Source organism: Vulpes vulpes, chromosome 12, assembly GCF_048418805.1.
Source record: "Vulpes vulpes isolate BD-2025 chromosome 12, VulVul3, whole genome shotgun sequence".
Classification (NCBI taxonomy): Eukaryota; Metazoa; Chordata; class Mammalia; order Carnivora; family Canidae; genus Vulpes; species Vulpes vulpes.
In genome coordinates this window covers 85,305,081-85,318,854 of record NC_132791.1, presented here as the reverse complement: position 1 = coordinate 85,318,854, position 13,774 = coordinate 85,305,081, and positions in this window count along the sequence as shown.

Here is a 13,774-nt window from a genome sequence, read left to right as displayed (position 1 = left end):
GCATAAAATCTTTTTTTTTTTTAAATGAAGACATAAACCTAAGGCTACTCAAACTTTCTTTCTGAACGTGGCATTAGTTGATGACAGCCCGGGAAGCTTTGCTTCTGTTATGGTTGTTCAGAAACAATCACTGGCCCTATTCTCAGGAACTTGTACAGATGTAGCTTGCCACAAGAACAGGTAGGGGAAAAAAAAAAAAAAAAAAAAAGAACAGGTAGGGGAACATTTCTTTGTCTCCCATGCACTGGGGCCATTAGAACACGGATTGATACAGGAAGTCTGAACCACTCCCTGGAGGCCTCCCCCTGTTTGAGAGTTTACAGTGTCCTAGCTCCATGGTGCCTGAATGTGGGTATTTGCACCCACTACCCCTTGTTTCTGAAGGCCCTGTGCTATAGATATATCTGACAGGACGCTCACCGAATGTGCTTTCTAAGTTACTCATTTCAGACAGAAGCCTGAGTCCTGTCTTAACCTTGATAGAGCCATAAGTAGAACGAGCAAATGTATATAGTCTCTAAAATATGCATGGAATTACAAAAAAGTAAAAGGTACCTACTTTTAGGTCTGACAAGCTCTTCACTCCATAGAATTATGCACCACAGTCCCCACCGTTCTGTAAAATCTTCGGGAGGCCTTGCATTTCATATGCAAGCAGTACCAGCATGGCATTCCTAGAACATTTAAATAGGCTGTCTCTATAGAATTAGCTAGACAGCCAGCATTGGAGGAGTTAGGAGATAATTATGTCTTCCATAAAATGAAGTTCTGTTCTAAGGAGGAAACGTGGCCAAGATGCCAGGTACGTTTTTCGTTTTCTTTGTATCTTGGCCGTCTCAAGCCAAGACACATTCCAAGCCACCCGTTTGCTCATGTTTCTTTCGTGAAATGACTCTATTTTCTCAGGGCTCACGAGTAACTATCACAGTGAGGATATAGATTTCATTTTCCTCCAAGATTTTATTTAGGACACACTTTGGGGATCTTGCATAACCTCTCTGAAAAGAAGTTTGCAAAATAAAACGATCTTGTCATCTGCTTCTTTCTTTCTTTCTTTCTTTCTTTCTTTCTTTCTTTCTTTCTTTCTTTTTCTTTCTTTCTTTCTTTCTTCTTTAACAGAATTAAATTAACAGAAAAGATCCAAGCTTTCTAGTTTAAATTTATGCCAAATTGATTCAAAGTTAACATATTTTTGAAAGGGTTATCTAATAGAATTTCAAATGGCTCTTGCTAATGCTTAGTCTTATTTCTGATCCCAGCTCCCCTGTCTTTGAGAACCTAAGGAACCAGTTAGTAAGAAGGTAAGGGAAATGACAGGAAAAGCGAATTAGAAGATAGATTACATTCATGTCCTCTGTGTGGTGTCTTTAACATAATAGTCCTTGAAGGAAAAAAAAAAAGAGACAAGATTTGGAAGAAATATAGGGCTACCCCCAATGATATCTCTTGATATCATACTTATCATGTGGGGCCGCCATGCATAGTTGTTCACTTTGAGACTGCACAACCCAAGGGGGGCACCCTTCCTATCATAATCTATGTGTATAGACCTGATAGTGGACATTCTCTGGCACTGAACCCTGGCTCCCTCCCTCTCTCCCTAGCTGAGATGGATATTCAGTCCTCTTTTAGAAACTCTACTTGTCATCCCAATCTGGCACAGTCAGCTTCCAGAAGATTCATCTACACAAGCAACTCCTCCTTAGGTTTGTCCCACTCTGGACACAGAAACTTGGACACTTGCTATGTTCCTGGCTGTGCCTAGTGACTTTTCAGTGTGGCCTTGGCTCCCTACCAAGACTCAGCTTCTTGGGACATCAATGAATCTATTGCTTCTGCTTTTATTTTTGGTAGTGTCCACACCCCCAGGCCCTTGGCTTTCCTGTCAGTTAGTCTACTTTGTCCCAGGTTTGTCTGGAAACAGGGAGATTTCCATAATTCTTCTCTACTGAGAAGGTAGGGGTAGAGAAAAGAGGAAATAAGAAGAGAATGCCAAACTTAACTCAAAAAGACCCAAGCCTGTCCCATTCTGGCCCACCTTGTCTGATTCTGCTCTGGCGTTTAGCATAGTTTTCATTATGGAAAATGCAGACAGTGAAAGTCTTTTAGTTTTATATAAAAGTGTTTTGAAATGGTCCTTGCATTAAAACTATTTATCAATAGAGAGATATCAAGTGCTACTTGTCTATATATTTGATTCAGCTATAAATATTCCATGGCCACCTCTAGAAGCCTTGCTTTGTCCTGCAGAGCATTAGCTGGCTTGCTCTTCACAACATCAGCCTTTTCTAGTCTTTTCCTCCCTCCTTCTTCTCTTTCTTTTCTCTCTCTCTCCCCTCCCTCCCTCCCTCCTCCTTCTTTCTCTGTTTCTCTCTTTCTCCTTTTCTTTTTCAAGGACCCAATCATTTTCTCTAGTGCTGAAATGTACTTTAAGGAGTCATCTAACCCAGTACCTTGCATTAAGGTAAATAAGATAGTAGTGTCTCAGTTTTATAGAAGAGGTAACAAGCCCAGAGAGAAGAGGCTTCAAGCTATGCAAATTGATAAAAGCCAAAAGCCAACATTCTTAACCTTGGCTATGAATGAAAATCATCAGGGGAAGAAGCTTCTAGAGCCATCAATATCTGTAAGGATGGTGTTTCTTGAGCCTAACCTGCTCAGAATTCATTTCAGAATCTGAGTGTTGGTGAAAATACAAATTGCTGGGCCTCTCCTGATCAGGGGGTCTGGGTGGGCCTGAGAATGTGTGTGTACAACCCATTCTAGGACAGATGATACTGGGCTGGGCATGCAGGATTTCGACCATGCAAACCATCGGCAGTGGAAAATGCCTTTACTGGTGAGTTAGCAAAAGGGATTCTGGGTTGGAGTTGAGTCAGTGATCCCTGGCCCACTTCAAAATGCTCTGAGTCCCTGGTCAGTGACCCAGGAACTGTGGTCCACGGGAGGAACTGCATATTCTCAAACGCTTGACAGACAGGAAATGTGCTGGACTGGAGGACCTTCTGTCTCCTTTAGCCCCTTCTTACCAGCGTTGGGTTTCAGCACTACCCTTCATCTCATGCCCTTTTCCCCATACTTCTGACCTCCAGGTTGCTGTGCATCCGAGGACCCTCCCTCAGACCCTTAGGCTGTGTACTGTCCTGTGCATGCTTCCCAGTAAGGTCCCAATGGCCCAGCGCCCTTGGTGCGGGCTCATGTCAGTCTCTCAGCCCTGTCCCAGCCTTCTTGCCCTGTGCTGTTTGTTGACCATACTCACTGGCCGGCTGCTAGGCTTCTTTTTGCCTTTTGCATATTTCCCTGGTAAGCCCAGCCTAACCGTCTATTACTGCTTCAAACATCCACATTCCTAATGGTTCACTAACTGGGTTTCTGATTTGGGTCTGAGACGTATCTCTTTTGTCAGTCCCTTTGCTGAGCAGCACTGATTAGCATACTTAATTCATTCATCCATTTGCTGAACATTGATTGAGTACCCAATGTGACTAGCACTGGCCTACATTTAAAGATAAGGAGAGAAATAAGACACATTTCCTTCCCCCAAGGAGTAGTAGGGGAGATACGCTTGTAATAACAAATTCCAGCTCCCTGTGATGGGTGCAAAAATAGAATCAAGGGCCAGATGCGATGGTATGATATGGGGAGGGAGGGTGCAGCTAAACTCCAAGCCCGGCCTGAGGTCACCAAGCCCCTTGTTTCCCCTGGACTCAGGCCTACAGGTTTCCAATCATCACTGTCTGGCAATACCAGATGGATGTATATATGCAGGAATGATAGCATGGGCCGGAGGGCAGAGGATGATTTCTTGGCGTCAGTGTCCCATGGAGAGCAACAGAAAATCTGCACATCGGAATGGGTTTCAAATGGAATATAAAGGGTTAAGTGAGAATGGGTGAAATGAATGGAAAGAGGCAGTGCTCACCACTGATGGGGGCGGGCAGTTCTGTTAAGTAAGGGAAGAGCTTAGAAGCTGGAATCACCCTTCCTTTGCTCAGCCCCCCCCCCCCATGTGGTTTCACCCCTACACCATTATGCATTTTCCATGATGACTTGCATGAAAAAACAGAAAATGTGCACAGGCACCCTGCCGAGGACCCCCACCTGGAAAGATGACCCTCAGGGTGGTAACAGCCCCTCGGAAAAGGCTCCAGCATCTAAAAGCTCCTTTGGGCAGTTGAAGGGGATGTCAGAAACAAGGCGGCCATCCAGCCCTTTACAAGGACACCCTGGGAAGAAATGCCAAGTGCCCAGGACAGAGGGAAGTGCTGGCCCGAGAGGTGGATTTCACTGAAGCCTCCATCCATGGGTGCTTGCCGAGTGGTGACAAATTAGACAAAAATCCTGAGATGCATGTGGACGAAGGCAAAGGGATGAGAATCTTTTCATTGCGTTCAACAATTTGAAGATCCTCTCTGGAATACAAGGTGCTTCATGCTCTGCTATGGAGGTGATTAAGTAGAATTTTTGTAAATAGAATACTATGTCCAGGGGAGTTGCTATTTAAAGGCAAAAGACAGCCAATCTTAATCTAAAGGAGGATTTTTTTGGCAAAATGAATAATCACATCCCACTTTACCTGTCTCTAAGGAGTGAATTAAAACAAAAAAAAATTTTTTAAAGAGTGGGATAATCCTTCAGCAAAGTTGTTTAGTGGACAAAATCTTTCTTGCATGCTGCTTAGCTTTCTCTAGCTTCCGGAGAGAACTCTAGGTCCTCATGAGCTTTCTAATTGCACAGGATGCCTATTTGTGGGGCCTCCAATCTTATTCTTACTCACCTTCCCTATTCACAATCTAGACAGGCACCTTGTGATCTGTACAGGCTAACTGTGCTGGATGTCATTCCTTCTGTATGTTACTCTTTGCAAATATGGTGAGTGTCGGTGGATTAAATTCTTAGGGGAATATTTGGCGAAAGATTCATGGGAGCTAGTACTTTAACCCACCTTATAGAATGGGTTTACAGAATTGGCATTATAGAATGGCCTTATAGAGTTGAAAGAGGTATTCTGAGCTTAGGAAGTTTTATGTTATTCCACAAACACCCCCACCCACCAGCTCCCCAAATTCTAAGCCCAAATGTATTTTATTTACTCTAAGGTCTACCAGGGAAGAGGTTCAGAGAAGAGTAATAGCCCTTCACAGTGGGAAAATAATTTAAGAGAAAAAGTCAAAAGAATCGAGACTCTCTAGGGTGGGGAAGAGAATATTAGAGAGAAAGATTAACAGTAGCTTAAAATAGGGCTGGCACAGTGCTGTTCAATGGAAATATATGTGAGTTGCATAAGTAATTTTAAATTTCCTGTCATCACACTAAACAAAGTAAAAAAAAAAAGTAAAAATCATTTTAATAATGTATTTTATTTAACTCAGTGTATCTGAAATACTATTGCAACATGTCATCAATTTAAAATTATTTTAGGGGCCCCAGGATGGCTCAGATGGTTAAGCGTCCAACTCTTGGTTTCAGCTCAGGTTGTGATCTCAGGGTTGTGGGATCAAGCCCCACACCAGGCTCTATACTCAGCTCAGAGTCTGCTGGACATTCTCTCCCTCTCTCTGTTTCTACTCCACACACACACACACACACAAGTGCAAATGTGCGAGCACTCTTTCTCTCTCTCTCAAAATAGATAAATAAAATCTTGAACAACAACAAAAATATTTTAATCCGAGATTTTATATTCTTCACACTAAGTCTCAAAAACCCAGTGTGTTTTTTCCAATCAAGCATTTCATCTTGGACAAAGCCCCCTTTCCCGGCTCCTGTGGCCCATGTGGCTAAGTGACTGTGTAATGCGCAGTACAGGTCTAGGGTGATGAGTGTCTTGAGTGACTGTTCTGAGTATCTGAGAGGAGCAAATGCGGTGGAGCAGCTTTAAAAATCTGGAGGCCTGGGTATCACCACCTTAGAGGTTCCAGCTTAATTGGTCCAGGCATCAGTCTGGGCATTATTAGCTTTTAAAAGCTCCCCAGGCAATTCTAATATGTAGCCAGGGCTGAGACCCACTGGGTGAGAAGAACGTGCACAATGTGAGGGCACTTACACATTTAAATGAAAGCTTTTGTGGGGAAGGGGTTTCCGTCATCTTTTGTGTCCAAGTTTAAGATCCAGAAGGAAACTTCAAATATCATGGAGGCTGACTTGTTTTACAAATGATGCAAGGCCAGCCTTGGGTATTACAGTTTGGTGGTTATTGATGATTTGTCTTGCTAGCTTAGTTGTTTACATCCTCAAAACCTCTTTCACTCTTTTTCTTAACTTACAAGATATTTTCAAACTCGTTTCTGTTTCACTTGAACCTGGGGATATGTGCTGATGATTCTCAAAGCCCCAACCCATTCTGAATGGCTGTGGGTTGTCCTCTTGTAGGTGGCATCCAGGTACCTTGACATTGGACAGAGCCACTGGGTACCCAGGATGAGGAGCTCTGGACTCTGCTGGGCCCTCATCCTTATCACTGCTCAGGGGAGGAACTCTGTCCATTCCGTTTGCCACCCTTCTCTCCATTTTTTCAAGGCAGAGGTGGGTATGATTTATGACCCACATTTGCAGGGCTATTGCAATTTCACGAGTTCCTGCTAACATAATGGGCAATTTCTGCCAGCAAGTTAAATATTTAGAAATAAGAGACATACTCTACTGCCAAATACGAGTAGTTTTAATGAAGGTCTTATTTGGGGTCTGATGTTAGACAAAGCCCTGTGTGGAGTTCATGCATAAATGTCACAGTGCGGAGAGACGAGGGTGCGTGGAATTTTGCAGCCCCCCGAGAAGGTGACAGGCTCTGTGCTGAAATCCAACTTTTTCAGGATCTCAGATAACAGCTTTCTCGCTCACGATATCTAGACTCCTTCAATTCCTCTTTGATACAGCAGTAAATCACTCTCTTGCTCGCTCTTATTTTAAAAGTGGGTCACCCTTCAGTGCTTGCCTTTCAGTTTCTGGGAAACATCTACTGTCTTCTATCCTCTTGTTTAGCAGCTCAGGCCAAAGAGAATGAAAGAGACAGAGCCTCGCCACTTAGGTCATCAAAAGAGTAAGCTGGGATTGTGTCCTTTGCTCCTTCAGGCTTTGAAACCGAATTGTAGGAGACCTGGTTTGTACCAGAGAGGCATAGGCTTAGCCTATTATTTAGCGTGTTAGTTGCCAGTCGTAATAGGTCTATAAACTAAGATTCTCATGAATCTTCTCCATATCCTTTAAAAACCCCAAATGCATGGTAACAGCTTCTCTGGGCCCCTCTGGGAGGCTCCCAAGGGAGCCTCGCTGGTGATGAATGCTGGAACCCCCGGAACAGAACAAATTGGTCTCATAAGCAGGGAGTGACAGCCTTTCTGAATACAGCTGCTTTCTTCATTAGAAAACTAAAAATAGCCCCAATCATTGGAGGCTGGTTTCACTTTAAGCCTTCTGCACATCCATTCGTCTGCTCCATTCAGGGTTTCTGCGTGGCTATGACACCGTGATACTATTTCAGACGAAAAGTGCATTGAAGAAATGTTCCTTTCCCTCCCCCATGTTCACTCCAGATGTCCTCAACTGTCCAACACGGCTTCATATTGGGGGAACTCATGGGAATCTGCCGGCATCCTTACCATCCCCATCTGCTTCACCCTATTTTGGAAAAATAAACACCATCCACACTGAGAGCAAGAATTTACAATTATTAGGATTTTTTTTTTTTTGCTTCAAGGAAATGTTCATTACATGTGTGATTTTCTATGGATAGCTCATGAAACCTTGAGTACAACTACCCTTTCCAGCTGATCCAGGATTTTACTAGATTCTCTACTCAGATTTAGTTTGAGGAGACATTTTTTTTTTTCCTCCCGGAGCTGGCTGACTGTGACCTCTGGCAGAGCCAATTTCCTTCCCAGCTTTAAAAAGTGATCCGGAAACACATTGTGGAGGCAGCCTGTGTGAGTAGGTCAGTCCAGGGGAATCCGGGAGAACCTATACTTAGTCCTGGCCACTCTCTGTCTTGGCTCCCAGAGGAAGCTGGATCTGCATTATGTGGGGAGGCAGGGGGGGTGGCACCACGATTACAGTAAGGTGGGCTTCTGGTGTAGCTTATAGCAGTCGGGCTCTGATAGGTTGCATCCCCTTGGCATCCCAGTTATTGAAGGAGTGTAATATAAAAAGAGGGAAAAACGAGGCAAAGAACAAAAGACGTCAACCTGCCGCTTAATAGTATCCCTTTACAAAAGGTGCACTCTCAAACTAGGCATATGGGTCCATAACAAAAATCATTTAGAATTAAAATGCGGAAAACAAGCCTCCACCTTAACTCTGACCACACTGTATATATATTTGATGTATACACAAAAGTATGATTTTAATGGCTTTAATAGAACTGAAAATCCTAAAGATGAGAGTTCATGTTGCTATGGAAACTTTTACATGTCTTGACTACAGAACTCCTAGTTTAAATTTGCAAACTTAGTATCACATGAGATTTTTTTTTCACATTGGATTTCTGGTTGGTCTTTTAAGAAGATAAAAGGAGAAAAACTGCATGTCATACTAGTACTTCTTGTTATACTCATAGCCAGAGGAGAAGTGGCTTATGATCATTTGACACAATTTTTTCTTTCTTTTTTGTCTGCACAGGAAAAGAGCTTACATAAGGGCTATGTGGGGTGAAGATTTTATAGTGAGGCATGATTAATTCAGTTCCAAAATGTTCAAAATTCGAATGATTTCCTTTTCTCATAGAATTAGGCCTCCAAAGGATGAATCAATATAAATCAGGGTGTTCGTGGATTTAAAAACCCAAGAGTTACAGAACTCAAAGCCCTTTAAAGAGTAGAGGAAGTTCTGGAACACAGCACTTAAAGGCATGATGATGCCCGAAGCCTGCACTCACTTGCAGTCAATGTGCACTGCACTCTGAAATTGGACCCCACGTGAGTAAGAGCAATGTGGAAAGAGTGCCAGTTGAAGAATTGTGGAGGAATAAGTCAGAAAGCTTGAGGATCCCTTCTCCGCTCTCCCTCCATCACCTCCTCCCTTACTGTTAGCCGTAGGGACTCATCAGTAGGTTTGGCAAACTGGAAGCTTTGTAAGCTTTAGAGTCAGGTGGAACTGGACGTAAAAGTAATAAAGGTAGCCCCACCAGGGGCAGATCATTTCACTTCTCTGAGCCTCATGTCCTCACTAAATGGAGATAATAGTGCTAATGCCACATGGATGTAAGAAATGATTGAGGGGCACCTGGGTGGCTCAGTCGGTGGCTGATTCAGTTCAGGTTGTGATCTTAGTGTCGTGAGATCAAGACTGGAGCATCAGGGTGTACGCTTAGCTCAGGGTCTGCTTGGGACACTCTCTCCCTCTCCCTCTGTCCCTTCCCCCACTCTCTCTCTCTCTAAAACAAATAAATCCCTTTTTAAAAAGGAAATGATTGAGATAACATATGTGAAATACTGAGTACTTTCTCTGAAGCATAGCAAGTCCTCAATAGATATGTTTTCCTCCAGTTTCTGAAGTGTGCTCATCGCTGGTGCCTTTGGGGGCATGCAGGAGCAAGCTAGATCCAGATTGTATCTACTGAGACCCTGTGGAGTGGGCATAGACTCCCTCCTCTTCTCCCATCCCCACTATTACATATTTTGATGGTTCTTACCTAAATTATACAAATAATCTATTTATGAAACTCATTCACTGTGCTGTGACAGCCTTGTCTTGTTCCCTACCTAATACACTCAGTGTCCAGCATAAAACCCAGCAAAATAAATACTTGTTGGGTGCAAGAGTGAGATGTGGGGTGTGATATACATACAATTAGGAGAGACAGATGGCTCTATTTTAAAAAGTAAAAATATATGAATACAGAATCAGGTTCCAGGCTTAGGAAAGGGCCCATGCAAGTGTGTGCATCCTAAAGCTATAGCTGTGTGAGCTTCCCAGGAAATCTGCCTTGGAGTGAACATGGTTCACCTGCCTTTTTGCGACCTGCTCTGTGTTGTCACTTTGTTTCAGTCCTATGACAATTTAGTTTAGGTCTGTTACTTGAGATATAGCCTAATGAGGGGAAATCATTATACCTACGAAGTAGGTTGAGGTGTCTTGTAGATGGCCCCTTACTCACTGTGTCTTCATATGTCCTTTCTTCTGGGAATTCTCAGAGGTGGGGGTGGGGGGTAGACAGAGACAGAACTCTTTCTTTTCTGTAAGACCACGAGTCCTATTGGATTAGGGTCCCAACCTTATGACCTCACTGAACTTTGTCTCCTAAAAATGTTATTTGCAAATACAGTCACGCTGGGGGTTAGGGCTTCAACTTTGGAATTTTGTGGGGAACACAATTCAACCCATAGCCCCTAGAAGGCCAACTTCTGGTTTCACCTTGGCTCTCATTGGAGGACTGACCTCTTTGGGCTCTGATACACTCATCATATATGGCGATAATAGCAGAGCAAGGTGAGGGAGGATAAATACCTCAAGGAGATAGAACCAAAATGGCACCTTGCATAGAGCAGCAACCACAGCTGGCATTTTGAGACCTCGTAGGGTTTTGAAAGAAGATACCAGGCCAGTAATAGGGAAATAATTTCCCTGGCCCCTGATGAAACTATGCTTCCTTCTCTTTGTCTTTCATATTTTACTGTTTTTTTCTTCCTTTCTTCCTCTTTTCTTTTGTTCCTTTCTCCTTCCATTTTCAATAGTATTGTCAGACACAGTGAAGAACCACTCTTGGCACTTTTAGTGATGGTAATCTGCTTTTGATTCCCACCAAATGAAAGCGTTGACTGATGCATAAGGAGCAGGAGACCAGAAAGGACAGAGTAGATAGGGGTGGGGTTTGGTGGGTGAGTGGGAGGTCAGGTGGTATGAGTCTAAGATGAGAGGAACAAGGGTGTCACTCTGTGGTAGGAAGGGAAGAGGAATGACGGTGTGAGGCTCAAGGGGGTAGGTGCCAACACAGGGCAAGAAATTTCACAAGTGATAATTCTGGGTCTCAATTTTCTCATTAGTTAAAAAAAAAAAAAAAGCTGGAGTAGAAAATCCCCGAGGTGCCCTCAAACTCTAATATTCTGTACCTCTGTACTCTTTCTACCTTCCCCTGTGGAGTGGAATTGATAAGCAAAACCCTTTGTGTGCCTTATAAGAAAATCATTATGCAAATTCAAAGTATTGCTCAAATTAATTCTAATGAGGTTCAAGGGGAAAAACAAGTAACAACCAAAACTCTTTAATAAAGTGTTCTAAAAAGAAAAAAAGAATTATCGCCCACTTCTGCACTTCCTGCTTTTGGCAGGGACTAGAAGTGGAAATCTGAAAACACTGTGAGACAGTCTGTTCTCATGGTATTTCTAGCTGAGAACAGGAAGGAGGGGAAATCTCATATGAGTGAGAGAGCCTGTTTTTTTCAGTGATTAGCAGGCCAAAGAAGTTTCACTGGGCAATCAAGCTTGACAGCACCTCTTAAAAGTTTTACCTTTATTTGGTCAGCATAGCAGATTTTGCCAGTAGCACCATCACAGTCACCGAGATACAACCATCACTGGTCACCATTACCGGGTGCCTACTCTCCCTGTGGCTGGGTGTAAGGTGCTGGAGACCCAGACGGAAGCAATGTGGCCCCTACCCTTCTGGAGCATATAACGAAGTTGGAAGGCTGAGGCATCTATAAATGAAAAATAATTACAATTCTAAGCAGCATATGCTGCGTGCTAGCTCAGCCATGCAGACAATGCTGAGAAGGAGCCATCCGCACACTGAACGAAATACCTCATTAGCTTGCATTGCTCTCTACCTCACCAGTGAGGTCTCATCGCTCATCACTGGAGTATTCAGCACCTTTAGGCAAAAAAAAAGGGGGGGGGATGTTTCTTAATTCCTTAAACTCTCTTGCCTGTCTCGAGACACAACAGACTGTCCTGTGTGTGATGCCAATGAGTCACTGAAGCTGAATCATGTTAACAATAAGCATGTAATGATGAATGCATATCGATTGGCTCAGTGTGCTGGAACCAGAAAAGTCCCAGTCTAGACCAGTTGCATTGTCCCTAATTACCTGCCAGAGAGTCACATGCACGAATGTCTAAACCTGCTACAGACCTTCCAAGAAACGGGCTTGGTCACTGTGACACTGATTGGGTCTCATAAATCTCCTAAGGTGTGTGTTAAATGCATCTTTACCAACAGGGCCACTCAAGGGCTCAGGTAGAGTGATGGGCACTCCCTCCCCCCCCACCCCCCACCCCCCACCACCCCCCACTCCGGTAAAGAACACAGAACCGCTGGTGTGAAAGCATTTCTCTCACTTCCTGAGAGGGACCAGTCCTGGAAAAAGATTTTAAAAAGACTTGATTCCTCTTTGAAATAATGTAGTGATGAGGATTATGTTCTGAACAAGGGACTAATTCTCAGGGTTTTATTGAAATGGCCACCAATACCATGTTTCATCAACTATTTATTTAAACTTGAGTGATGTGCCTCTACAGTAAATAGTAAAATGCTTATGAAAGTATATGTAAATTAGACGGACACAGGTGGAGCCCATCACATTGTGTTTCCTATGATGTTTAAACCTAAGTGACTGTTGTGTGCCCCATACCAGAAGAGAGGATGGAGGCCATGTTCCATGGTGGCATAGAATTCAAGATTTCCCCAGGTTAATTTTGTCTGGATCTTTGAGAAAACACAGGATAGTTTTGCGAACTTTTCTGTATTTCCTGTTGGGAACATGAAAATGAACTAGACATACACTCAAAAGAGCATCCAACCTAGTGAGACAATCCAACAACACGAAGTGGGCAAGGAGAGTGTTGGGTGGGATCTTTGCAGAATGGGAGTCCAGTGTAGAACGTGATCATCTTCAACATCACAAATTGAAACCCTGTCATCCTTTTTTAAAATCTTATTTTTTTGATCGCAAGTTCACCATAGGCAATTTATAAAATAGAGAAAGGAGCAAAGATGGAAGTAAAAACTCCTCTAATTATTGCCCAGTGATAACCACGGTAAAACGCTGTTGTGTAACACTCTGGTCAGACTTCAATGCATACCTGGGAATTTTATAAACAACAGTAGAATCACTTTGGATACTGTTTTACAAACTGTTCATTTAACACTATGCTGTGGGATATGCTGTGATTATTTACCCCCCCCCCCCCCCCCAACAATTTTGTGTATTCCTACTCGGTGATTTTGGATGGTTTTGTAATGTTTTGTCCTTTGGTTTCCAAACACCACATTTAGTGTATCCACTCTCCTAGAGTAGGATATAACATTGCTTTCAGTGTTTCACTAATATAAGCGATGCTATGATGAGTATCTTTGTGTATCTGTGCATCTTGCTGATTATTTCCTCAGGATAAAATCCCTAAACACAGAATTGTCAGATTATAGGTCTGAAAATCCAAGCCCAGCTTCATGGCTGATTCTGTGATTGCAAAAGGCAAGCTGAGAAATTGACCCCACATTTCAGTGATGCTTGTGTTTTTGTTTTATGATTCCTTTATATTGTATAAACATTGATCCTAGAGATAAAAATGGTCATTCTGGGCCTGCCAGCAGAACGCTCTCCTAGATTTTGGCTGCCATTTTATCAACACTAGCAACTTTACTCTGAATTTAGCTGACACGACTTATTTTACCACCTTTAAAATGCATGAACAGACCCTTACCTACCTTATATTTGCTCTCTTCTGATTCCTTACTGCATTATCACTTCAAAGGGTCAAAAAAAATCACAATTCTGGCTGATATGCGGTCAAACTCAAGAACAAACAGTGGAGCTTGATAATACATCCACAGTGTTAAAAGC